This window comes from Hordeum vulgare, chromosome 2H (assembly GCF_904849725.1).
Source record: "Hordeum vulgare subsp. vulgare chromosome 2H, MorexV3_pseudomolecules_assembly, whole genome shotgun sequence".
Taxonomy (NCBI): domain Eukaryota; kingdom Viridiplantae; phylum Streptophyta; class Magnoliopsida; order Poales; family Poaceae; genus Hordeum; species Hordeum vulgare.
Genome location: NC_058519.1, coordinates 7,237,482 through 7,263,297, shown reverse-complemented (window position 1 = coordinate 7,263,297; position 25,816 = coordinate 7,237,482).

The following is a 25,816-nucleotide window of genomic DNA, read 5'->3' as shown; positions in this document are numbered from 1 at the left end:
TAGCAGGCCAACTTTCAACATTTCCAGAGTTCATTTGTAGTGCTTTTCAATTTCACGGTCAACTAGCTGAAAAAAAATAAGTAAATGCATGAAATATAACAAATTAAGTCAGAAATTGTTGAAATTTCGTGATGTGCCTTTGAATGGTGCATTTTGAACACACAAAAAGTATGGAGTTCAAATAAGTTTAAAAAAATGAAATCCCTTTGTAAGAGATGAGTTCTCGTTCGAAACCCTGCTACTTCGAGAGAGATTGTCAGTTTTGTACACGAACTTCATCCAGTCTTTGTCGTAGCCCTCTCAACTTTTTAACACATGCTATGTGGGTGAAATGATGATAGCATGCCAACTTTCAACATTTCCACAGTTCATTTGTAGTCCTTTTCAATTTCAGGGTCAACTTTCTCAAAAAAAATAAGTAAATGCATGAAATATAACAAATGAAGTCAGAAATTGTTGAATTTTTTTGATGTGCCTTTGAATGGTGCATTTTGAACACACAAAAACTATGGAGTTCAAATATGTTTAAAAAAATGAAATCCCTTTGTAAGAGATGAGTTCTCGTTCGAAACCCTGCTACTTCGAGAGAGATTGTCAGTTTTGTACACGAACTGCATCCAGTCTTTGTCGTAGCCATCTCAACTTTTTAACACATGCTACGTGGGTGAAATGATGATAGCATGCCAACTTTCAATATTTCCAGAGTTCATTTGTAGTGCTTTTCAATTTCAGGGTCAACTAGCTCAAAAAAAAGTAAATGCACGAAATATAACAAATTAAGTCAGAAATTGTTGAAATTTTGTGATGTGCCTTTGAATGGTGCATTTTGAACACACAAAAAGTACGGAGTTCAAATAAGTTTAAAAAAAATGAAATCCCTTTGTAAGAGATGAGTTCTCGTTCGAAACCCTGCTACTTCGAGAGAGATTGTCAGTTTTGTACACGAACTGCATCCAGTCTTTGTCGTAGCCCTCTCAACTTTTTAACAAATGCTATGTGGGTGAAATGATGATAGCATGCCAACTTTCAACATATCCAGAGTTCATTTGTAGTCCTTTTCAATTTCAGGGTCAACTGGCTGAAAAAAATAAGTAAACGCACGAAATATAACAAACGAAGTCAGAAATTGTTGAAATCTTTTGTTGTGACTTTGAATGGTGCATTTTGAACACACAAAAATTATGGAGTTCAAATAAGTTTTAAAAAAATGAAATCCCTTGTAAGAGATGAGTTCATGTTCGAAACCCTGCTACTTCGAGAGAGATTGTCAGTTTTGTACACGAACTGCATCCAGTCTTTGTCGTAGCCCTGTCATCTTTTTAACACATCCTATGTGGGTGAGATGATGATAGGATGCCAACTTTCAACATTCCAGAGTTCATTTGTAGTGCTTTTCAATTTCAGGGTCAACTAGCTCAAAAAAATAAGTAAATGCACGAAATATAACAAATTAAGACAGAAATTGTTGAAATTTTGTGATGTGCCTTTGAATGGTGCATTTTGAACACACAAAAAGTACGGAGTTCAAATAAGTTTAAAAAAAATGAAATCCCTTGTAAGAGATGAGTTCTCGTTCGAAACCTTGCTACTTCGAGACAGATTGTCAGTTTTGTACACGAACTGCATCCAGTCTTTGTCATAGCCCTCTCAACTTTTTAACACATGCTATGTGGGTGAAATGATGATAGCATGCCAACTTTCAACATTTTCAGAGTTCATTTGTAGTCTTTTTCAATTTCAGGGTCAACTAGCTAAAAAATAATAAGTAAATGCACGAAATATTACAAATGAAGTCAGAAATTGTTGAAATTTTGTGATGTGCCTTTGAATGGTGCATTTTGAACACACAAAAAGTATGGAGTTCAAATAAGTTTAAAAAAATGAAATCCCTTGTAAGAGATGAGTTCATGTTCGAAACCCTGCTACTTCGAGAGAGATTGTCAGTTTTGTACACGAACTGCATCCAGTCTTTGTCGTAGCCCTCTCAACTTTTTAACACATGCTATGTGGGTGAGATGATGATAGGATGCCAACTTTCAACATTTCCAGAGTTCATTTGTAGTGCTTTTCAATTTCAGGGTCAACTAGCTCAAAAAAATAAGTAAATGCACGAAATATAACAAATTAAGACAGAAATTGTTGAAATTTTGTGATGTGCCTTTGAATGGTGCATTTTGAACACACAAAAAGTACGGAGTTCAAATAAGTTTAAAAAAAATGAAATCCCTTGTAAGAGATGAGTTCTCGTTCGAAACCCTGCTACTTCGAGAGAGATTGTCAGTTTTGTACACGAACTGCATCCATTCTTTGTCATAGCCCTCTCAACTTTTTAACACATGCTATGTGGGTGAAATGATGATAGCATGCCAACTTTCAACATTTTCAGAGTTCATTTGTAGTCCTTTTCAATTTCAGGGTCAACTAGCTAAAAAATAATAAGTAATGCACGAAATATTACAAACGAAGTCAGAAATTGTTGAAATTTTGTGATGTGCCTTTGAATGGTGCATTTTGAACACACAAAAAGTATGGAGTTCAAATAAGTTTTAAAAAAATGAAATCCCTTTGTAAGAGATGAGTTCTCTATCGAAACCCTGCTACTTCGAGACAGATTGTCAGTTTTGTACACGAACTGCATCCAGTGTTTGTCGTAGCCCTCTCAACTTTTTAACACATGCTATGTGGGTGAAATGATGATAGCAGGCCAACTTTCAACATTTCCAGAGTTCATTTGTAGTGCTTTTCAATTTCAGGGTCAACTAGCTCAAAAAAAAAAGTAAATGCACGAAATATAACAAATTAAGTTAGAAATTGTTGAAATTTTGTGATGTCCCTTTGAATGGCGCATTTTGAACACACAAAAAGTATGGAGTTCAAATAAGTTTAAAAAAAATGAAATCACTTTGTAAGAGATGAGTTCTCGTTCGAAACCCTGCTACTTCGAGAGAGATTGTCAGTTTTGTACACGAACTGCATCCAGTCTTTGTCGTAGCCCTCTCAACTTTTTAACACATGCTATGTGGGTGAAATGATGATAGCAGGCCAACTTTCAACATTTCCAGAGTTCATTTGTAGTGCTTTTCAATTTCACGGTCAACTAGCTGAAAAAAAATAAGTAAATGCATGAAATATAACAAATTAAGTCAGAAATTGTTGAAATTTCGTGATGTTCCTTTGAATGGTGCATTTTGAACACACAAAAAGTATGGAGTTCAAATAAGTTTAAAAAAATGAAATCCCTTTGTAAGAGATGAGTTCTCGTTCGAAACCCTGCTACTTCGAGAGATATTGTCAGTTTTGTACACGAACTTCATCCAATCTTTGTCGTAGCCCTCTCAACTTTTTAACACATGCTATGTGGGTGAAATGATGATAGCATGCCAACTTTCAACATTTCCACTGTTCATTTGTAGTCCTTTTCAATTTCAGGGTCAACTTTCTCAAAAAAAAATAAGTAAATGCACGAAATATAACAAATGAAGTCAGAAATTGTTGAATTTTTTTGATGTGCCTTTGAATGGTGCATTTTGAACACACAAAAACTATGGAGTTCAAATAAGTTTAAAAAAATGAAATCCCTTTGTAAGAGATGAGTTCTCGTTCGAAACCCTGCTACTTCGAGAGAGATTGTCAGTTTTGTACACGAACTGCATCCAGTCTTTGTCGTAGCCCTCTCAACTTTTTAACACATGCTATGTGGGTGATATGATGATAGCAGGCCAACTTTCAACATTTCCAGAGTTCATTTGTAGTGCTTTTCAATTTCACGGTCAACTAGCTGAAAAAAAAATAAGTAAATGCATGAAATATAACAAATTAAGTCAGAAATTGTTGAAATTTCGTGATGTGCCTTTGAATGGTGCATTTTGAACACACAAAAAGTATGGAGTTCAAATAAGTTTAAAAAAATGAAATCCCTTTGTAAGAGATGAGTTCTCGTTCGAAACCCTGCTACTTCGAGAGAGATTGTCAGTTTTGTAGACGAACTTCATCCAGTCTTTGTCGTAGCCCTCTCAACTTTTTAACACATGCTATGTGGGTGAAATGATGATAGCATGCCAACTTTCAACATTTCCACAGTTCATTTGTAGTCCTTTTCAATTTCAGGGTCAACTTTCTCAAATAAAATAAGTAAATGCATGAAATATAACAAATGAAGTCAGAAATTGTTGAATTTTTTTGATGTGCCTTTGAATGGTGCATTTTGAACACACAAAAACTATGGAGTTCAAATATGTTTAAAAAAATGAAATCCCTTTGTAAGAGATGAGTTCTCGTTCGAAACCCTGCTACTTCGAGAGAGATTGTCAGTTTTGTACACGAACTGCATCCAGTCTTTGTCGTAGCCCTCTCAACTTTTTAACACATGCTATGTGGGTGAAATGATGATAGCAGGCCAACTTTCAACATTTCCAGAGTTCATTTGTAGTGCTTTTCAATTTCAGGGTCAACTAGCTCAAAAAAAATAAGTAAATGCATGATTTATAACAAATTAAGTCAGAAATTGTTGAAATTTCGTGATGTGTCTTTGAATGGTGCATTTTGAACACACAAAAAGTATGGAGTTCAAATAAGTTTAAAAAAATGAAATCCCTTTGTAAGAGATGAGTTCTCGTTCGAAACCCTGCTACTTCGAGAGAGATTGTCAGTTTTGTACACGAACTGCATCCAGTCTTTGTCGTAGCCCTCTCAACTTTTTAACACATGCTATGTGGGTGAAATGGTGATAGCATGCCAACTTTCAATATTTCCAGAGTTCATTTGTAGTGCTTTTCAATTTCAGGGTCAACTAGCTCAAAAAAAAGTAAATGCACGAAATATAACAAATTAAGTCAGAAATTGTTGAAATTTTGTGATGTGCCTTTGAATGGTGCATTTTGAACACACAAAAAGTACGGAGTTCAAATAAGTTTAAAAAAAATGAAATCCCTTTGTAAGAGATGAGTTCTCGTTCGAAACCCTGCTACTTCGAGAGAGATTGTCAGTTTTGTACACGAACTGCATCAAGTCTTTGTCGTAGCCCTCTCAACTTTTTAACAAATGCTATGTGGGTGAAATGATGATAGCATGCCAACTTTCAACATATCCAGAGTTCATTTGTAGTCCTTTTCAATTTCAGGGTCAACTGGCTGAAAAAAATAAGTAAACGCACGAAATATAACAAACGAAGTCAGAAATTGTTGAAATCTTTTGTTGTGACTTTGAATGGTGCATTTTGAACACACAAAAATTATGGAGTTCAAATAAGTTTTAAAAAAATGAAATCCCTTGTAAGAGATGAGTTCATGTTCGAAACCCTGCTACTTCGAGAGAGATTGTCAGTTTTGTACACGAACTGCATCCAGTCTTTGTCGTAGCCCTCTCATCTTTTTAACACATCCTATGTGGGTGAGATGATGATAGGATGCCAACTTTCAACATTTCCAGAGTTCATTTGTAGTGCTTTTCAATTTCAGGGTCAACTAGCTCAAAAAAATAAGTAAATGCACGAAATATAACAAATTGAGACAGAAATTGTTGAAATTTTGTGATGTGCCTTTGAATGGTGCATTTTGAACACACAAAAAGTACGGAGTTCAAATAAGTTTAAAAAAAATGAAATCCCTTGTAAGAGATGAGTTCTCGTTCGAAACCCTGCTACTTCGAGACAGATTGTCAGTTTTGTACACGAACTGCATCCAGTCTTTGTCATAGCCCTCTCAACTTTTTAACACATGCTATGTGGGTGAAATGATGATAGCATGCCAACTTTCAACATTTTCAGAGTTCATTTGTAGTCTTTTTCAATTTCAGGGTCAACTAGCTAAAAAATAATAAGTAAATGCACGAAATATTACAAATGAAGTCAGAAATTGTTGAAATTTTGTGATGTGCCTTTGAATGGTGCATTTTGAACACACAAAAAGTATGGAGTTCAAATAAGTTTTAAAAAAATGAAATCCCTTGTAAGAGATGAGTTCATGTTCGAAACCCTGCTACTTCGAGAGAGATTGTCAGTTTTGTACACGAACTGCATCCAGTCTTTGTCGTAGCCCTCTCAACTTTTTAACACATGCTATGTGGGTGAGATGATGATAGGATGCCAACTTTCAACATTTCCTGAGTTCATTTGTAGTGCTTTTCAATTTCAGGGTCAACTAGCTCAAAAAAATAAGTAAATGCACGAAATATAACAAATTAAGACAGAAATTGTTGAAATTTTGTGATGTGCCTTTGAATGGTGCATTTTGAACACACAAAAAGTACGGAGTTCAAATAAGTTTAAAAAAAATGAAATCCCTTGTAAGAGATGAGTTCTCGTTCGAAACCCTGCTACTTCGAGAGAGATTGTCAGTTTTGTACACGAACTGCATCCATTCTTTGTCATAGCCCTCTCAACTTTTTAACACATGCTATGTGGGTGAAATGATGATAGCATGCCAACTTTCAACATTTTCAGAGTTCATTTGTAGTCCTTTTCAATTTCAGGGTCAACTGGCTGAAAAAAATAAGTAAACGCACGAAATATAACAAACGAAGTCAGAAATTGTTGAAATCTTTTGTTGTGACTTTGAATGGTGCATTTTGAACACACAAAAATTATGGAGTTCAAATAAGTTTTAAAAAAATGAAATCCCTTGTAAGAGATGAGTTCATGTTCGAAACCCTGCTACTTCGAGAGAGATTGTCAGTTTTGTACACGAACTGCATCCAGTCTTTGTCGTAGCCCTCTCATCTTTTTAACACATCCTATGTGGGTGAGATGATGATAGGATGCCAACTTTCAACATTTCCAGAGTTCATTTGTAGTGCTTTTCAATTTCAGGGTCAACTAGCTCAAAAAAATAAGTAAATGCACGAAATATAACAAATTGAGACAGAAATTGTTGAAATTTTGTGATGTGCCTTTGAATGGTGCATTTTGAACACACAAAAAGTACGGAGTTCAAATAAGTTTAAAAAAAATGAAATCCCTTGTAAGAGATGAGTTCTCGTTCGAAACCCTGCTACTTCGAGACAGATTGTCAGTTTTGTACACGAACTGCATCCAGTCTTTGTCATAGCCCTCTCAACTTTTTAACACATGCTATGTGGGTGAAATGATGATAGCATGCCAACTTTCAACATTTTCAGAGTTCATTTGTAGTCTTTTTCAATTTCAGGGTCAACTAGCTAAAAAATAATAAGTAAATGCACGAAATATTACAAATGAAGTCAGAAATTGTTGAAATTTTGTGATGTGCCTTTGAATGGTGCATTTTGAACACACAAAAAGTATGGAGTTCAAATAAGTTTTAAAAAAATGAAATCCCTTGTAAGAGATGAGTTCATGTTCGAAACCCTGCTACTTCGAGAGAGATTGTCAGTTTTGTACACGAACTGCATCCAGTCTTTGTCGTAGCCCTCTCAACTTTTTAACACATGCTATGTGGGTGAGATGATGATAGGATGCCAACTTTCAACATTTCCTGAGTTCATTTGTAGTGCTTTTCAATTTCAGGGTCAACTAGCTCAAAAAAATAAGTAAATGCACGAAATATAACAAATTAAGACAGAAATTGTTGAAATTTTGTGATGTGCCTTTGAATGGTGCATTTTGAACACACAAAAAGTACGGAGTTCAAATAAGTTTAAAAAAAATGAAATCCCTTGTAAGAGATGAGTTCTCGTTCGAAACCCTGCTACTTCGAGAGAGATTGTCAGTTTTGTACACGAACTGCATCCATTCTTTGTCATAGCCCTCTCAACTTTTTAACACATGCTATGTGGGTGAAATGATGATAGCATGCCAACTTTCAACATTTTCAGAGTTCATTTGTAGTCCTTTTCAATTTCAGGGTCAACTAGCTAAAAAATAATAAGTAAATGCACTAAATATTACAAACGAAGTCAGAAATTGTTGAAATTTTGTGATGTGCCTTTGAATGGTGCATTTTGAACACACAAAAAGTATGGAGTTCAAATAAGTTTTAAAAAAATGAAATCCCTTTGTAAGACATGAGTTCTCTATCGAAACCCTGCTACTTCGAGACAGATTGTCAGTTTTGTACACGAACTGCATCCAGTGTTTGTTGTAGCCCTCTCAACTTTTTAACACATGCTATGTGGGTGAAATGATGATAGCAGGCCAACTTTCAACATTTCCAGAGTTCATTTGTAGTGCTTTTCAATTTCAGGGTCAACTAGCTCAAAAAAAAAAGTAAATGCACGAAATATAACAAATTAAGTTAGAAATTGTTGAAATTTTGTGATGTCCCTTTGAATGGCGCATTTTGAACACACAAAAAGTATGGAGTTCAAATAAGTTTAAAAAAAATGAAATCACTTTGTAAGAGATGAGTTCTCGTTCGAAACCCTGCTACTTCGAGAGAGATTGTCAGTTTTGTACACGAACTGCATCCAGTCTTTGTCGTAGCCCTCTCAACTTTTTAACACATGCTATGTGGGTGAAATGATGATAGCAGGCCAACTTTCAACATTTCCAGAGTTCATTTGTAGTGCTTTTCAATTTCACGGTCAACTAGCTGAAAAAAAATAAGTAAATGCATGAAATATAACAAATTAAGTCAGAAATTGTTGAAATTTCGTGATGTGCCTTTGAATGGTGCATTTTGAACACACAAAAAGTATGGAGTTCAAATAAGTTTAAAAAAATGAAATCCCTTTGTAAGAGATGAGTTCTCGTTCGAAACCCTGCTACTTCGAGAGAGATTGTCAGTTTTGTACACGAACTTCATCCAATCTTTGTCGTAGCCCTCTCAACTTTTTAACACATGCTATGTGGGTGAAATGATGATAGCATGCCAACTTTCAACATTTCCACAGTTCATTTGTAGTCCTTTTCAATTTCAGGGTCAAGTTTCTCAAAAAAAAATAAGTAAATGCACGAAATATAACAAATGAAGTCAGAAATTGTTGAATTTTTTTGATGTGCCTTTGAATGGTGCATTTTGAACACACAAAAACTATGGAGTTCAAATAAGTTTAAAAAAATGAAATCCCTTTGTAAGAGATGAGTTCTCGTTCGAAACCCTGCTACTTCGAGAGAGATTGTCAGTTTTGTACACGAACTGCATCCAGTCTTTGTCGTAGCCCTCTCAACTTTTTAACACATGCTATGTGGGTGAAATGATGATAGCAGGCCAACTTTCAACATTTCCAGAGTTCATTTGTAGTGCTTTTCAATTTCAGGGTCAACTAGCTCAAAAAAAATAAGTAAATGCATGATTTATAACAAATTAAGTCAGAAATTGTTGAAATTTCGTGATGTGCCTTTGAATGGTGCATTTTGAACACACAAAAAGTATGGAGTTCAAATAAGTTTAAAAAAATGAAATCCCTTTGTAAGAGATGAGTTCTCGTTCGAAACCCTGCTACTTCGAGAGAGATTGTCAGTTTTGTACACGAACTGCATCCAGTCTTTGTCGTAGCCCTCTCAACTTTTTAACACATGCTATGTGGGTGAAATGATGATAGCATGCCAACTTTCAATATTTCCACAGTTCATTTGTAGTGCTTTTCAATTTCAGGGTCAACTAGCTCAAAAAAAAGTAAAGGCACGAAATATAACAAATTAAGTCGGAAATTGTTGAAATTTTGTGATGTGCCTTTGAATGGTGCATTTTGAACACACAAAAAGTATGGAGTTCAAATAAGTTTAAAAAAAATGAAATCCCTTGTAAGAGATGAGTTCATGTTCGAAACCCTGCTACTTCGAGAGAGATTGTCAGTTTTGTACACGAACTGCATCGAGTCTTTGTCGTAGCCCTCTCAACTTTTTAACACATGCTATGTGGGTGAGATGATGATAGGATGCCAACTTTCAACATTTCCAGAGTTCATTTGTAGTGCTTTTCAATTTCAGGGTCAACTAGCTCAAAAAAATAAGTAAATGCACGAAATATAACAAATTAAGTCAGAAATTGTTGAAATTTTGTGATGTGCCTTTGAATGGTGCATTTTGAACACACAAAAAGTACGGAGTTCAAATAAGTTTAAAAAAATTGAAATCCCTTGTAAGAGATGAGTTCTCGTTCGAAACCCTGCTGCTTCGAGAGAGATTGTCAGTTTTGTACACGAACTGCATCCAGTCTTTGTCATAGCCCTCTCAACTTTTTAACACATGCTATGTGGGTGAAATGATGATAGCATGCCAACTTTCAACATTTTCAGAGTTCATTTGTAGTCCTTTTCAATTTCAGGGTCAGCTAGCTAAAAAATAATAAGTAAATGCACGAAATATTACAAATGAAGTCAGAAATTGTTGAAATTTTGTGATGTGCCTTTGAATGGTGCATTTTGAACACACAAAAAGTATGGAGTTCAAATAAGTTTTAAAAAAATGAAATCCCTTTGTAAGAGATGAGTTCTCGTTCGAAACCCTGCTACTTCGAGAGAGATTGTCAGTTTTGTACACGAACTGCATCCAGTGTTTGTTGTAGCCCTCTCAACTTTTTAACACATGCTATGTGGGTGAAATGATGATAGCAGGCCAACTTTCAACATTTCCAGAGTTCATTTGTAGTGCTTTTCAATTTCAGGGTCAACTAGCTCAAAAAAAAAAGTAAATGCACGAAATATAACAAATTAAGTTAGAAATTGTTGAAATTTTGTGATGTCCCTTTGAATGGCGCATTTTGAACACACAAAAAGTATGGAGTTCAAATAAGTTTAAAAAAAATGAAATCCCTTTGTAAGAGATGAGTTCTCGTTCGAAACCCTGCTACTTCGAGAGAGATTGTCAGTTTTGTACACGAACTGCATCCAGTCTTTGTCGTAGCCCTCTCAACTTTTTAACACATGCTATGTGGGTGAAATGATGATAGCAGGGAAACTTTCAACATTTTCAGAGTTCATTTGTAGTGCTTTTCAATTTCAGGGTCAACTAGCTGGAAAAAAAATAAGTAAATGCATGAAATATAACAAATTAAGTCAGAAATTGTTGAAATTTCGTGATGTGCCTTTGAATGGTGCATTTTGAACACACAAAAAGTATGGAGTTCAAATAAGTTTAAAAAAATGAAATCCCTTTGTAAGAGATGAGTTCTCGTTCGAAACCCTGCTACTTCGAGAGAGATTGTCAGTTTTGTACACGAACTTCATCCAGTCTTTGTCGTAGCCCTCTCAACTTTTTAACACATGCTATGTGGGTGAAATGATGATAGCATGCCAACTTTCAACATTTCCAGAGTTCATTTGTAGTCCTTTTCAATTTGAGGGTCAACTTTCTCAAAAAAAATAAGTAAATGCACGAAATATAACAAATGAAGTCAGAAATTGTTGAATTTTTTGATGTGCCTTTGAATGGTGCATTTTGAACACACAAAAAGTATGGAGTTCAAATAAGTTTAAAAAAAATGAAATCCCTTGTAAGAGATGAGTTCTCGTTCGAAACCCTGCTACTTCGAGAGAGATTGTCAGTGTTGTACACGAACTGCATCAAGTCTTTGTCGTAGCCCTCTCAACTTTTTAACAAATGCTATGTGGGTGAAACGATGATAGAATGCCAACTTTCAACATTTCCAGAATTCATTTGTAGTCCTTTTCAATTTGTGGGTCAACTAGCTGAAAAAAATTAGTAAGCGCACGAAATATAACAAATGACGTCAGAAATTGTTGAAATTTTTTGATGTGACTTTGAATGGTGCATTTTGAACACACAAAAAGTATGGAGTTCAAATAAGTTTAAAAAAATGAAATCCCTTGTAAGAGATGAATTCATGTTCGAAACCCTGCTACTTCGAGAGAGATTGTCAGTTTTGTACACGAACTGCATCCAGTCTTTGTCGTAGCCCTCTCAACTTTTTAACACATGCTATGTGGGTGAGATGATGATAGGATGCCAACTTTCAACATTTCCAGAGTTCATTTGTAGTGCTTTTCAATTTCAGGGTCAACTAGCTCAAAAAAATAAGTAAATGCACGAAATATAACAAATTAAGTCAGAAATTGTTGAAATTTTGTGATGTCCCTTTGAATGGCGCATTTTGAACACACAAAAAGTATGGAGTTCAAATAAGTTTAAAAAAAATGAAATCCCTTTGTAAGAGATGAGTTCTCGTTCGAAACCCTGCTACTTCGAGAGAGATTGTCAGTTTTGTACACGAACTGCATCCAGTCTTTGTCGTAGCCCTCTCAACTTTTTAACACATGCTATGTGGGTGAAATGATGATAGCAGGGCAACTTTCAACATTTCCAGAGTTCATTTGTAGTGCTTTTCAATTTCAGGGTCAACTAGCTGGAAAAAAAATAAGTAAATGCATGAAATATAACAAATTAAGTCAGAAATTGTTGAAATTTCGTGATGTGCCTTTGAATGGTGCATTTTGAACACACAAAAAGTATGGAGTTCAAATAAGTTTAAAAAAATGAAATCCCTTTGTAAGAGATGAGTTCTCGTTCGAAACCCTGCTACTTCGAGAGAGATTGTCAGTTTTGTACACGAACTTCATCCAGTCTTTGTCGTAGCCCTCTCAACTTTTTAACACATGCTATGTGGGTGAAATGATGATAGCATGCCAACTTTCAACATTTCCAGAGTTCATTTGTAGTCCTTTTCAATTTCAGGGTCAACTTTCTCAAAAAAAATAAGTAAATGCACGAAATATAACAAATGAAGTCAGAAATTGTTGAATTTTTTGATGTGCCTTTGAATGGTGCATTTTGAACACACAAAAAGTATGGAGTTCAAATAAGTTTAAAAAAAATGAAATCCCTTGTAAGAGATGAGTTCTCGTTCGAAACCCTGCTACTTCGAGAGAGATTGTCAGTTTTGTACACGAACTGCATCCAGTCTTTGTCGTAGCCCTCTCAACTTTTTAACACATGCTATGTGGGTGAAATGATGATAGCATGCCAACTTTCAATATTTCCAGAGTTCATTTGTAGTGCTTTTCAATTTCAGGGTCAACTAGCTCAAAAAAAAGTAAATGCACGAAATATAACAAATTAAGTCAGAAATTGTTGAAATTTTGTGATGTGCCTTTGAATGGTGCATTTTGAACACACAAAAAGTACGGAGTTCAAATAAGTTAAAAAAAATGAAATCCCTTGTAAGAGATGAGTTCTCGTTCGAAACCCTGCTACTTCGAGAGAGATTGTCAGTTTTGTACACGAACTGCATCAAGTCTTTGTCGTAGCCCTCTCAACTTTTTAACAAATGCTATGTGGGTGAAACGATGATAGAATGCCAACTTTCAACATTTCCAGAGTTCATTTGTAGTCCTTTTCAATTTGTGGGTCAACTAGCTGAAAACAATTAGTAAACGCACGAAATATAACAAATGAAGTCAGAAATTGTTGAAATTTTTTGATGTGACTTTGAATGGTGCATTTTGAACACACAAAAAGTATGGAGTTCAAATAAGTTTAAAAAAAAATGAAATCCCTTGTAAGAGATGAGTTCATGTTCGAAACCCTGCTACTTCGAGAGAGATTGTCAGTTTTGTACACGAACTGCATCCAGTCTTTGTCGTAGCCCTCTCAACTTTTTAACACATGCTATGTGGATGAGATGATGATAGGATGCCAACTTTCAACATTTCCAGAGTTCATTTGTAGTGCTTTTCAATTTCAGGGTCAATTAGCTCAAAAAAATAAGTAAATGCACGAAATATAACAAATTAAGTCAGAAATTGTTGAAATTTTGTGATGTGCCTTTGAATGGTGCATTTTGAACACACAAAAAGTACGGAGTTCAAATAAGTTTAAAAAAAATGAAATCCCTTGTAAGAGATGAGTTCTCGTTCGAAACCCTGCTACTTCGAGAGAGATTGTCAGTTCTGTACACGAACTGCATCCAGTCTTTGTCATAGCCCTCTCAACTTTTTAACACATGCTATGTGGGTGAAATGATGATAGCATGCCAACTTTCAACATTTTCAGAGTTCATTTGTAGTCCTTTTCAATTTCAGGGTCAGCTAGCTAAAAAATAATAAGTAAATGCACGAAATATTACAAATGAAGTCAGAAATTGTTGAAATTTTGTGATGTGCCTTTGGATGGTGCATTTTGAACACACAAAAAGTATGGAGTTCAAATAAGTTTTAAAAAAATGAAATCCCTTTGTAAGAGATGAGTTCTCGTTCGAAACCCTGCTACTTCGAGAGAGATTGTCAGTTTTGTACACGAACTGCATCCAGTGTTTGTTGTAGCCCTCTCAACTTTTTAACACATGCTATGTGGGTGAAATGATGATAGCAGGCCAACTTTCAACATTTCCAGAGTTCATTTGTAGTGCTTTTCAATTTCAGGGTCAACTAGCTCAAAAAAAAAGTAAATGCACGAAATATAACAAATTAAGTTAGAAATTGTTGAAATTTTGTGATGTCCCTTTGAATGGCGCATTTTGAACACACAAAAAGTATGGAGTTCAAATAAGTTTAAAAAAAATGAAATCCCTTTGTAAGAGATGAGTTCTCGTTCGAAACCCTGCTACTTCGAGAGAGATTGTCAGTTTTGTACACGAACTGCATCCAGTCTTTGTCGTAGCCCTCTCAACTTTTTAACACATGCTATGTGGGTGAAATGATGATAGCAGGGCAACTTTCAACATTTCCAGAGTTCATTTGTAGTGCTTTTCAATTTCAGGGTCAACTAGCTGGAAAAAAAATAAGTAAATGCATGAAATATAACAAATTAAGTCAGAAATTGTTGAAATTTCGTGATGTGCCTTTGAATGGTGCATTTTGAACACACAAAAAGTATGGAGTTCAAATAAGTTTAAAAAAATGAAATCCCTTTGTAAGAGATGAGTTCTCGTTCGAAACCCTGCTACTTCGAGAGAGATTGTCAGTTTTGTACACGAACTTCATCCAGTCTTTGTCGTAGCCCTCTCAACTTTTTAACACATGCTATGTGGGTGAAATGATGATAGCATGCCAACTTTCAACATTTCCAGAGTTCATTTGTAGTCCTTTTCAATTTCAGGGTCAACTTTCTCAAAAAAAATAAGTAAATGCACGAAATATAACAAATGAAGTCAGAAATTGTTGAATTTTTTGATGTGCCTTTGAATGGTGCATTTTGAACACACAAAAAGTATGGAGTTCAAATAAGTTTAAAAAAAATGAAATCCCTTGTAAGAGATGAGTTCTCGTTCGAAACCCTGCTACTTCGAGAGAGATTGTCAGTTTTGTACACGAACTGCATCAAGTCTTTGTCGTAGCCCTCTCAACTTTTTAACAAATGCTATGTGGGTGAAACGATGATAGAATGCCAACTTTCAACATTTCCAGAATTCATTTGTAGTCCTTTTCAATTTGTGGGTCAACTAGCTGAAAAAAATTAGTAAGCGCACGAAATATAACAAATGACGTCAGAAATTGTTGAAATTTTTTGATGTGACTTTGAATGGTGCATTTTGAACACACAAAAAGTATGGAGTTCAAATAAGTTTAAAAAAAATGAAATCCCTTGTAAGAGATGAGTTCATGTTCGAAACCCTGCTACTTCGAGAGAGATTGTCAGTTTTGTACACGAACTGCATCCAGTCTTTGTCGTAGCCCTCTCAACTTTTTAACACATGCTATGTGGATGAGATGATGATAGGATGCCAACTTTCAACATTTCCAGAGTTCATTTGTAGTGCTTTTCAATTTCAGGGTCAACTAGCTCAAAAAAATAAGTAAATGCACGAAATATAACAAATTAAGTCAGAAATTGTTGAAATTTTGTGATGTGCCTTTGAATGGTGCATTTTGAACACACAAAAAGTACGGAGTTCAAATAAGTTTAAAAAAAATGAAATCCCTTGTAAGAGATGAGTTCTCGTTCGAAACCCTGCTACTTCGAGAGAGATTGTCAGTTCTGTACACGAACTGCATCCAGTCTTTGTCATAGCCCTCTCAACTTTTTAACACATGCTATGTGGGTGAAATGCTGATAGCATGCCAACTTTCAACATTTTCAGAGTTCATTTGTAGTCCTTTTCAATTTCAGGGTCAGCTAGCTAAAAAATAATAAGTAAATGCACGAAATATTACAAATGAAGTCAGAAATTGTTGAAATTTTGTGATGTGCCTTTGAATGGTGCATTTTGAACACACAAAAAGTGTGGAGTTCAAATAATTTTAAAAAAATGAAATCCCTTTGTAAGAGATGAGTTCTCGTTCGAAACCCTGCTACTTCGAGAGAGATTGTCAGTTTTGTACACGAACTGCATCCAGTGTTTGTCGTAGCCCTCTCAACTTTTTAACACATGCTATGTGGGTGAAATGATGATAGCAGGCCAACTTTCAACATTTCCAGAGTTCATATGTAGTGCTTTTCAATTTCAGGGTCAACTAGCTAAAAAAAAATAAGTAAATGCACGAAATATAACAAATTAAGTTAGAAACTGTTGAAATTTTGTGATGTCCCTTTGAATGGCGCATTTTGAACACACAAAAAGTATGGAGTTCAAACAAGTTTAAAAAAAATGAAATCCCTTTGTAAGAGATGAGTTCTCGTTCGAAACCCTGCTACTTCGAGAGAGATTGTCAGTTTTGTACACGAACTGCATCCAGTCTTTGTCGTAGCCCTCTCAACTTTTTAACACATGCTATGTGGGTGAAATGATGATAGCAGGCCAACTTTCAACATTTCCAGAGTTCATTTGTAGTGCTTTTCAATTTCAGGGTCAACTAGCTGAAAAAAAAAAGTAAATGCATGAAATATAACAAATTAAGTCAGAAATTGTTGAAATTTCATGATGTGCCTTTGAATGGTGCATTTTGAACACACAAAAAGTATGGAATTCAAATAAGTTTTAAAAAATGAAATCCCCTTGTAAGAGATGAGTTCTCGTTCGAAACCCTGCTACTTCGAGAGAGATTGTCAGTTTTGTACACGAACTTCATCCAGTCTTTGTCGTAGCCCTCTCAACTTTTTAACACATGCTATGTGGGTGAAATGATGATAGCATGCCAACTTTCAACATTTCCAGAGTTCATTTGTAGTCCTTTTCAATTTCAGGGTCAACTAGCTCAAAAAAAGTAAGTAAATGCACGAAATATAACAAATGAAGTCAGAAATTGTTGAATTTTTTTGATGTGCCTTTGAATGGTGCATTTTGAACACACAAAAAGTATGGAGTTCAAATAAGTTTAAAAAAAATGAAATCCCTTGTAGGAGATGAGTTCTCGTTCGAAACCCTGCTACTTCGAGAGAGATTGTCAGTTTTGTACACGAACTGCATCCAGTCTTTGTCGTAGCCCTCTCAACTTTTTAACACATGCTATGTGGGTGAAATGATGATAGCAGGCCAACTTTCAACATTTCCAGAGTTCATTTGTAGTGCTTTTCAATTTCAGGGTCAACTAGCTCAAAAAAAAAGTAAATGCACGAAATATAACAAATTAAGTTAGAAATTGTTGAAATTTTGTGATGTCCCTTTGAATGGCGCATTTTGAACACACAAAAAGTATGGAGTTCAAATAAGTTTAAAAAAAATGAAATCCCTTTGTAAGAGATGAGTTCTCATTCGAAACCCTGCTACTTCGAGAGAGATTGTCAGTTTTGTACACGAACTGCATCCAGTCTTTGTCGTAGCCCTCTGAACTTTTTAACACATGCTATGTGGGTGAAATGATGATAGCAGGGCAACTTTCAACATTTCCAGAGTTCATTTGTAGTGCTTTTCAATTTCAGGGTCAACTAGCTGGAAAAAAAATAAGTAAATGCATGAAATATAACAAATTAAGTCAGAAATTGTTGAAATTTCGTGATGTGCCTTTGAATGGTGCATTTTGAACACACAAAAAGTATGGAGTTCAAATAAGTTTAAAAAAATGAAATCCCTTTGTAAGAGATGAGTTCTCGTTCGAAACCCTGCTACTTCGAGAGAGATTGTCAGTTTTGTACACGAACTTCATCCAGTCTTTGTCGTAGCCCTCTCAACTTTTTAACACATGCTATGTGGGTGAAATGATGATAGCATGCCAACTTTCAACATTTCCAGAGTTCATTTGTAGTCCTTTTCAATTTCAGGGTCAACTTTCTCAAAAAAAAAAGTAAATGCACGAAATATAACAAATGAAGTCAGAAATTGTTGAATTTTTTGATGTGCCTTTGAATGGTGCATTTTGAACACACAAAAAGTATGGAGTTCAAATAAGTTTAAAAAAAATGAAATCCCTTGTAAGAGATGAGTTCTCGTTCGAAACCCTGCTACTTCGAGAGAGATTGTCAGTTTTGTACACGAACTGCATCAAGTCTTTGTCGTAGCCCTCTCAACTTTTTAACAAATGCTATGTGGGTGAAACGATGATAGAATGCCAACTTTCAACATTTCCAGAATTCATTTGTAGTCCTTTTCAATTTGTGGGTCAACTAGCTGAAAAAAATTAGTAAACGCACGAAATATAACAAATGAAGTCAGAAATTGTTGAAATTTTTTGATGTGACTTTGAATGGTGCATTTTGAACACACAAAAAGTATGGAGTTCAAATAAGTTTAAAAAAAATGAAATCCCTTGTAAGAGATGAATTCATGTTCGAAACCCTGCTACTTCGAGAGAGATTGTCAGTTTTGTACACGAACTGCATCCAGTCTTTGTCGTAGCCCTCTCAACTTTTTAACATATGCTATGTGGGTGAGATGATGATAGGATGCCAACTTTCAACATTTCCAGAGTTCATTTGTAGTGCTTTTCAATTTCAGGGTCAACTAGCTCAAAAAAATAAGTAAATGCACGAAATATAACAAATTAAGTCAGAAATTGTTGAAATTTTGTGATGTCCCTTTGAATGGCGCATTTTGAACACACAAAAAGTATGGAGTTCAAATAAGTTTAAAAAAAATGAAATCCCTTTGTAAGAGATGAGTTCTCGTTCGAAACCCTGCTACTTCGAGAGAGATTGTCAGTTTTGTACACGAACTGCATCCAGTCTTTGTCGTAGCCCTCTCAACTTTTTAACACATGCTATGTGGGTGAAATGATGATAGCAGGGCAACTTTCAACATTTCCAGAGTTCATTTGTAGTGCTTTTCAATTTCAGGGTCAACTAGCTGGAAAAAAAATAAGTAAATGCATGAAATATAACAAATTAAGTCAGAAATTGTTGAAATTTCGTGATGTGCCTTTGAATGGTGCATTTTGAACACACAAAAAGTACGGAGTTCAAATAAGTTTAAAAAAATGAAATCCCTTTGTAAGAGATGAGTTCTCGTTCGAAACCCTGCTACTTCGAGAGAGATTGTCAGTTTTGTACACGAACTTCATCCAGTCTTTGTCGTAGCCCTCTCAACTTTTTAACACATGCTATGTGGGTGAAATGATGATAGCATGCCAACTTTCAACATTTCCAGAGTTCATTTGTAGTCCTTTTCAATTTCAGGGTCAACTTTCTCAAAAAAAATAAGTAAATGCACGAAATATAACAAATGAAGTCAGAAATTGTTGAATTTTTTGATGTGCCTTTGAATGGTGCATTTTGAACACACAAAAAGTATGGAGTTCAAATAAGTTTAAAAAAATGAAATCCCTTGTAAGAGATGAGTTATCGTTCGAAACCCTGCTACTTCGAGAGAGATTGTCAGTTTTGTACACGAACTGCATCCAGTCTTTGTCGTAGCCCTCTCAACTTTTTAACACATGCTATGTGGGTGAAATGATGATAGCATGCCAACTTTCAATATTTCCAGAGTTCATTTGTAGTGCTTTTCAATTTCAGGGTCAACTAGCTCAAAAAAAAGTAAATGCACGAAATATAACAAATTAAGTCAGAAATTGTTGAAATTTTGTGATGTGCCTTTGAATGGTGCATTTTGAACACACAAAAAGTACGGAGTTCAAATAAGTTAAAAAAAATGAAATCCCTTGTAAGAGATGAGTTCTCGTTCGAAACCCTGCTACTTCGAGAGAGATTGTCAGTTTTGTACACAAACTGCATCAAGTCTTTGTCGTAGCCCTCTCAACTTTTTAACAAATGCTATGTGGGTGAAACGATGATAGAATGCCAACTTTCAACATTTCCACAGTTCATTTGTAGTCCTTTTCAATTTGTGGGTCAACTAGCTGAAAAAAATTAGTAAACGCACGAAATATAACAAATGAAGTCAGAAATTGTTGAAATTTTTTGATGTGACTTTGAATGGTGCATTTTGAACACACAAAAAGTATGGAGTTCAAATAAGTTTAAAAAAATGAAATCCCTTGTAAGAGATGAGTTCATGTTCGAAACCCTGCTACTTCGAGAGAGATTGTCAGTTTTGTACACGAACTGCATCCAGTCTTTGTCGTAGCCCTCTCAACTTTTTAACACATGCTATGTGGGTGAGATGATGATAGGATGCCAACTTTCAACATTTCCAGAGTTCATTTGTAGTGCTTTTCAATTTCAGGGTCAACTAGCTCAAAAAAATAAGTAAATGCACGAAATATAACAAATTAAGTCAGAAATTGTTGAAATTTTGTGATGTGCCTTTGAATGGTGCATTTTGAACACACAAAAAGTACGGAGTTCAAATAAGTTTAAAAAAAATGAAATCCCTTGTAAGAGATGAGTTCTCGTTCGAAACCCTGCTACTTCGAGAGAGATTGTCAGTTCTGTACACGAACTGCATCCAGTCTTTGTCATAGCCCTCTCAACTTTTTAACACATGCTATGTGGGTGAAATGATGATAGCATGCCAACTTTCAACATTTTCAGAGTTCATTTGTAGTCCTTTTCAATTTCAGGGTCAACTAGCTAAAAAATAATAAGTAAATGCACGAAATATTACAAATGAAGTCAGAAATTGTTGAAATTTTGTGATGTGCCTTTGAATGGTGCATTTTGAACACACAAAAAGTGTGGAGTTCAAATAATTTTAAAAAAATGAAATCCCTTTGTAAGAGATGAGTTCTCGTTCGAAACCCTCCTACTTCGAGAGAGATTGTCAGTTTTGTACACGAACTGCATCCAGTGTTTGTCGTAGCCCTCTCAACTTTTTAACACATGCTATGTGGGTGAAATGATGATAGCAGGCCAACTTTCAACATTTCCAGAGTTCATATGTAGTGCTTTTCAATTTCAGGGTCAACTAGCTAAAAAAAAAATAAGTAAATGCACGAAATATAACAAATTAAGTTAGAAACTGTTGAAATTTTGTGATGTCCCTTTGAATGGCGCATTTTGAACACACAAAAAGTATGGAGTTCAAATAAGTTTAAAAAAAATGAAATCCCTTTGTAAGAGATGAGTTCTCGTTCGAAACCCTGCTACTTCGAGAGAGATTGTCAGTTTTGTACACGAACTGCATCCAGTCTTTGTCGTAGCCCTCTCAACTTTTTAACACATGCTATGTGGGTGAAATGATGATAGCAGGCCAACTTTCAACATTTCCAGAGTTCATTTGTAGTGCTTTTCAATTTCAGGGTCAACTAGCTGAAAAAAAAAGTAAATGCATGAAATATAACAAATTAAGTCAGAAATTGTTGAAATTTCATGATGTGCCTTTGAATGGTGCATTTTGAACACACAAAAAGTATGGAATTCAAATAAGTTTTAAAAAATGAAATCCCCTTGTAAGAGATGAGTTCTCGTTCGAAACCCTGCTACTTCGAGAGAGATTGTCAGTTTTGTACACGAACTTCATCCAGTCTTTGTCGTAGCCCTCTCAACTTTTTAACACATGCTATGTGGGTGAAATGATGATAGCATGCCAACTTTCAACATTTCCAGAGTTCATTTGTAGTCCTTTTCAATTTCAGGGTCAACTAGCTCAAAAAAAGTAAGTAAATGCACGAAATATAACAAATGAAGTCAGAAATTGTTGAATTTTTTTGATGTGCCTTTGAATGGTGCATTTTGAACACACAAAAAGTATGGAGTTCAAATAAGTTTAAAAAAAATGAAATCCCTTGTAGGAGATGAGTTCTCGTTCGAAACCCTGCTACTTCGAGAGAGATTGTCAGTTTTGTACACGAACTGCATCCAGTCTTTGTCGTAGCCCTCTCAACTTTTTAACACATGCTATGTGGGTGAGATGATGATAGGATGCCAACTTTCAACATTTCCAGAGTTCATTTGTAGTGCTTTTCAATTTCAGGGTCAACTAGCTCAAAAAAATAAGTAAATGCACGAAATATAACAAATTAAGTCAGAAATTGTTGAAATTTTGTGATGTGCCTTTGAATGGTGCATTTTGAACACACAAAAAGTACGGAGTTCAAATAAGTTTAAAAAAAATGAAGTCCCTTGTAAGAGATGAGTTCTCGTTCGAAACCCTGCTACTTCGAGAGAGATTGTCAGTTCTGTACACGAACTGCATCCAGTCTTTGTCATAGCCCTCTCAACTTTTTAACACATGCTATGTGGGTGAAATGATGATAGCATGCCAACTTTCAACATTTTCAGAGTTCATTTGTAGTCCTTTTCAATTTCAGGGTCAACTAGCTAAAAAATAATAAGTAAATGCACGAAATATTACAAATGAAGTCAGAAATTGTTGAAATTTTGTGATGTGCCTTTGAATGGTGCATTTTGAACACACAAAAAGTGTGGAGTTCAAATAATTTTAAAAAAATGAAATCCCTTTGTAAGAGATGAGTTCTCGTTCGAAACCCTGCTACTTCGAGAGAGATTGTCAGTTTTGTACACGAACTGCATCCAGTGTTTGTCGTAGCCCTCTCAACTTTTTAGCACATGCTATGTGGGTGAAATGATGATAGCAAGCCAACTTTCAACATTTCCAGAGTTCATATGTAGTGCTTTTCAATTTCAGGGTCAACTAGCTCAAAAAAAAAAAGTAAATGCACGAAATATAACAAATTAAGTTAGAAACTGTTGAAATTTTGTGATGTCCCTTTGAATGGCGCATTTTGAACACACAAAAAGTATGGAGTTCAAATAAGTTTAAAAAAAATGAAATCCCTTTGTAAGAGATGAGTTCTCGTTCGAAACCCTGCTACTTCGAGAGAGATTGTCAGTTTTGTACACGAACTGCATCCAGTCTTTGTCGTAGCCCTCTCAACTTTTTAACACATGCTATGTGGGTGAAATGATGATAGCAGGCCAACTTTCAACATTTCCAGAGTTCATTTGTAGTGCTTTTCAATTTCAGGGTCAACTAGCTGAAAAAAAAAAGTAAATGCATGAAATATAACAAATTAAGTCAGAAATTGTTGAAATTTCATGATGTGCCTTTGAATGGTGCATTTTGAACACACAAAAAGTATGGAATTCAAATAAGTTTTAAAAAATGAAATCCCCTTGTAAGAGATGAGTTCTCGTTCGAAACCCTGCTACTTCGAGAGAGATTGTCAGTTTTGTACACGAACTTCATCCAGTCTTTGTCGTAGCCCTCTCAACTTTTTAACACATGCTATGTGGGTGAAATGATGATAGCATGCCAACTTTCAACATTTCCAGAGTTCATTTGTAGTCCTTTTCAATTTCAGGGTCAACTAGCTCAAAAAAAGTAAGTAAATGCACGAAATATAACAAATGAAGTCAGAAATTGTTGAATTTTTTTGATGTGCCTTTGAATGGTGCATTTTGAACACACAAAAAGTATGGAGTTCAAATAAGTTTAAAAAAAATGAAATCCCTTGTAGGAGATGAGTTCTCGTTCGAAACCCTGCTACTTCGAGAGAGATTGTCAGTTTTGTACACGAACTGCATCCAGTCTTTGTCGTAGCCCTCTCAACTTTTTAGCACATGCTATGTGGGTGAGATGATGATAGGATGCCAACTTTCAACATTTCCAGAGTTCATTTGTAGTGCTTTTCAATTTCAGGGTCAACTAGCTCAAAAAAATAAGTAAATGCACGAAATATAACAAATTAAGTCAGAAATTGTTGAAATTTTGTGATGTGCCTTTGAATGGTGCATTTTGAACACACAAAAAGTACGGAGTTCAAATAAGTTTAAAAAAAATGAAATCCCTTGTAAGAGATGAGTTCTCGTTCGAAACCCTGCTACTTCGAGAGAGATTGTCAGTTCTGTACACGAACTGCATCCAGTCTTTGTCATAGCCCTCTGAACTTTTTAACACATGCTATGTGGGTGAAATGATGATAGCATGCCAACTTTCAACATTTTCAGAGTTCATTTGTAGTCCTTTTCAATTTCAGGGTCAACTAGCTAAAAAATAATAAGTAAATGCACGAAATATTACAAATGAAGTCAGAAATTGTTGAAATTTTGTGATGTGCCTTTGAATGGTGCATTTTGAACACACAAAAAGTGTGGAGTTCAAATAATTTTAAAAAAATGAAATCCCTTTGTAAGAGATGAGTTCTCGTTCGAAACCCTGCTACTTCGAGAGAGATTGTCAGTTTTGTACACGAACTGCATCCAGTGTTTGTCGTAGCCCTCTCAACTTTTTAGCACATGCTATGTGGGTGAAATGATGATAGCAAGCCAACTTTCAACATTTCCAGAGTTCATATGTAGTGCTTTTCAATTTCAGGGTCAACTAGCTCAAAAAAAAAGTAAATGCACGAAATATAACAAATTAAGTTAGAAACTGTTGAAATTTTGTGATGTCCCTTTGAATGGCGCATTTTGAACACACAAAAAGTATGGAGTTCAAATAAGTTTAAAAAAAATGAAATCCCTTTGTAAGAGATGAGTTCTCGTTCGAAACCCTGCTACTTCGAGAGAGATTGTCAGTTTTGTACACGAACTGCATCCAGTCTTTGTCGTAGCCCTCTCAACTTTTTAACACATGCTATGTGGGTGAAATGATGATAGCAGGCCAACTTTCAACATTTCCAGAGTTCATTTGTAGTGCTTTTCAATTTCAGGGTCAACTAGCTGAAAAAAAAAAGTAAATGCATGAAATATAACAAATTAAGTCAGAAATTGTTGAAATTTCATGATGTGCCTTTGAATGGTGCATTTTGAACACACAAAAAGTATGGAATTCAAATAAGTTTTAAAAAATGAAATCCCCTTGTAAGAGATGAGTTCTCGTTCGAAACCCTGCTACTTCGAGAGAGATTGTCAGTTTTGTACACGAACTTCATCCAGTCTTTGTCGTAGCCCTCTCAACTTTTTAACACATGCTATGTGGGTGAAATGATGATAGCATGCCAACTTTCAACATTTCCAGAGTTCATTTGTAGTCCTTTTCAATTTCAGGGTCAACTAGCTCAAAAAAGTAAGTAAATGCACGAAATATAACAAATGAAGTCAGAAATTGTTGAATTTTTTTGATGTGCCTTTGAATGGTGCATTTTGAACACACAAAAAGTATGGAGTTCAAATAAGTTTAAAAAAAATGAAATCCCTTGTAGGAGATGAGTTCTCGTTCGAAACCCTGCTACTTCGAGAGAGATTGTCAGTTTTGTACACGAACTGCATCCAGTCTTTGTCGTAGCCCTCTCAACTTTTAAACACATGCTATGTGGGTGAAATGATGATAGCATGCCAACTTTCAATATTTCCAGAGTTCATTTGTAGTGCTTTTCAATTTCAGGGTCAACTAGCTCAAAAAAAAAGTAAATGCACGAAATATAACAAATTAAGTCAGAAATTGTTGAAATTTTGTGATGTGCCTTTGAATGGTGCATTTTGAACACACAAAAAGTACGGAGTTCAAATAAGTTTAAAAAAAATGAAATCCCTTGTAAGAGATGAGTTCTCGTTCGAAACCTTGCTACTTCGAGAGAGATTGTCAGTTTTATACACGAACTGCATCCAGTGTTTGTCGTAGCCCTCTCAACTTTTTAGCACATGCTATGTGGGTGAAATGATGATAGCAGGCCAACTTTCAACATTTCCAGAGTTCATTTGTAGTGCTTTTCAATTTCAGGGTCAACTAGCTAAAAAAAAAAAGTAAATGCACGAAATATAACAAATTAAGTTAGAAATTGTTGAAATTTTGTGATGTCCCTTTGAATGGCGCATTTTGAACACACAAAAAGT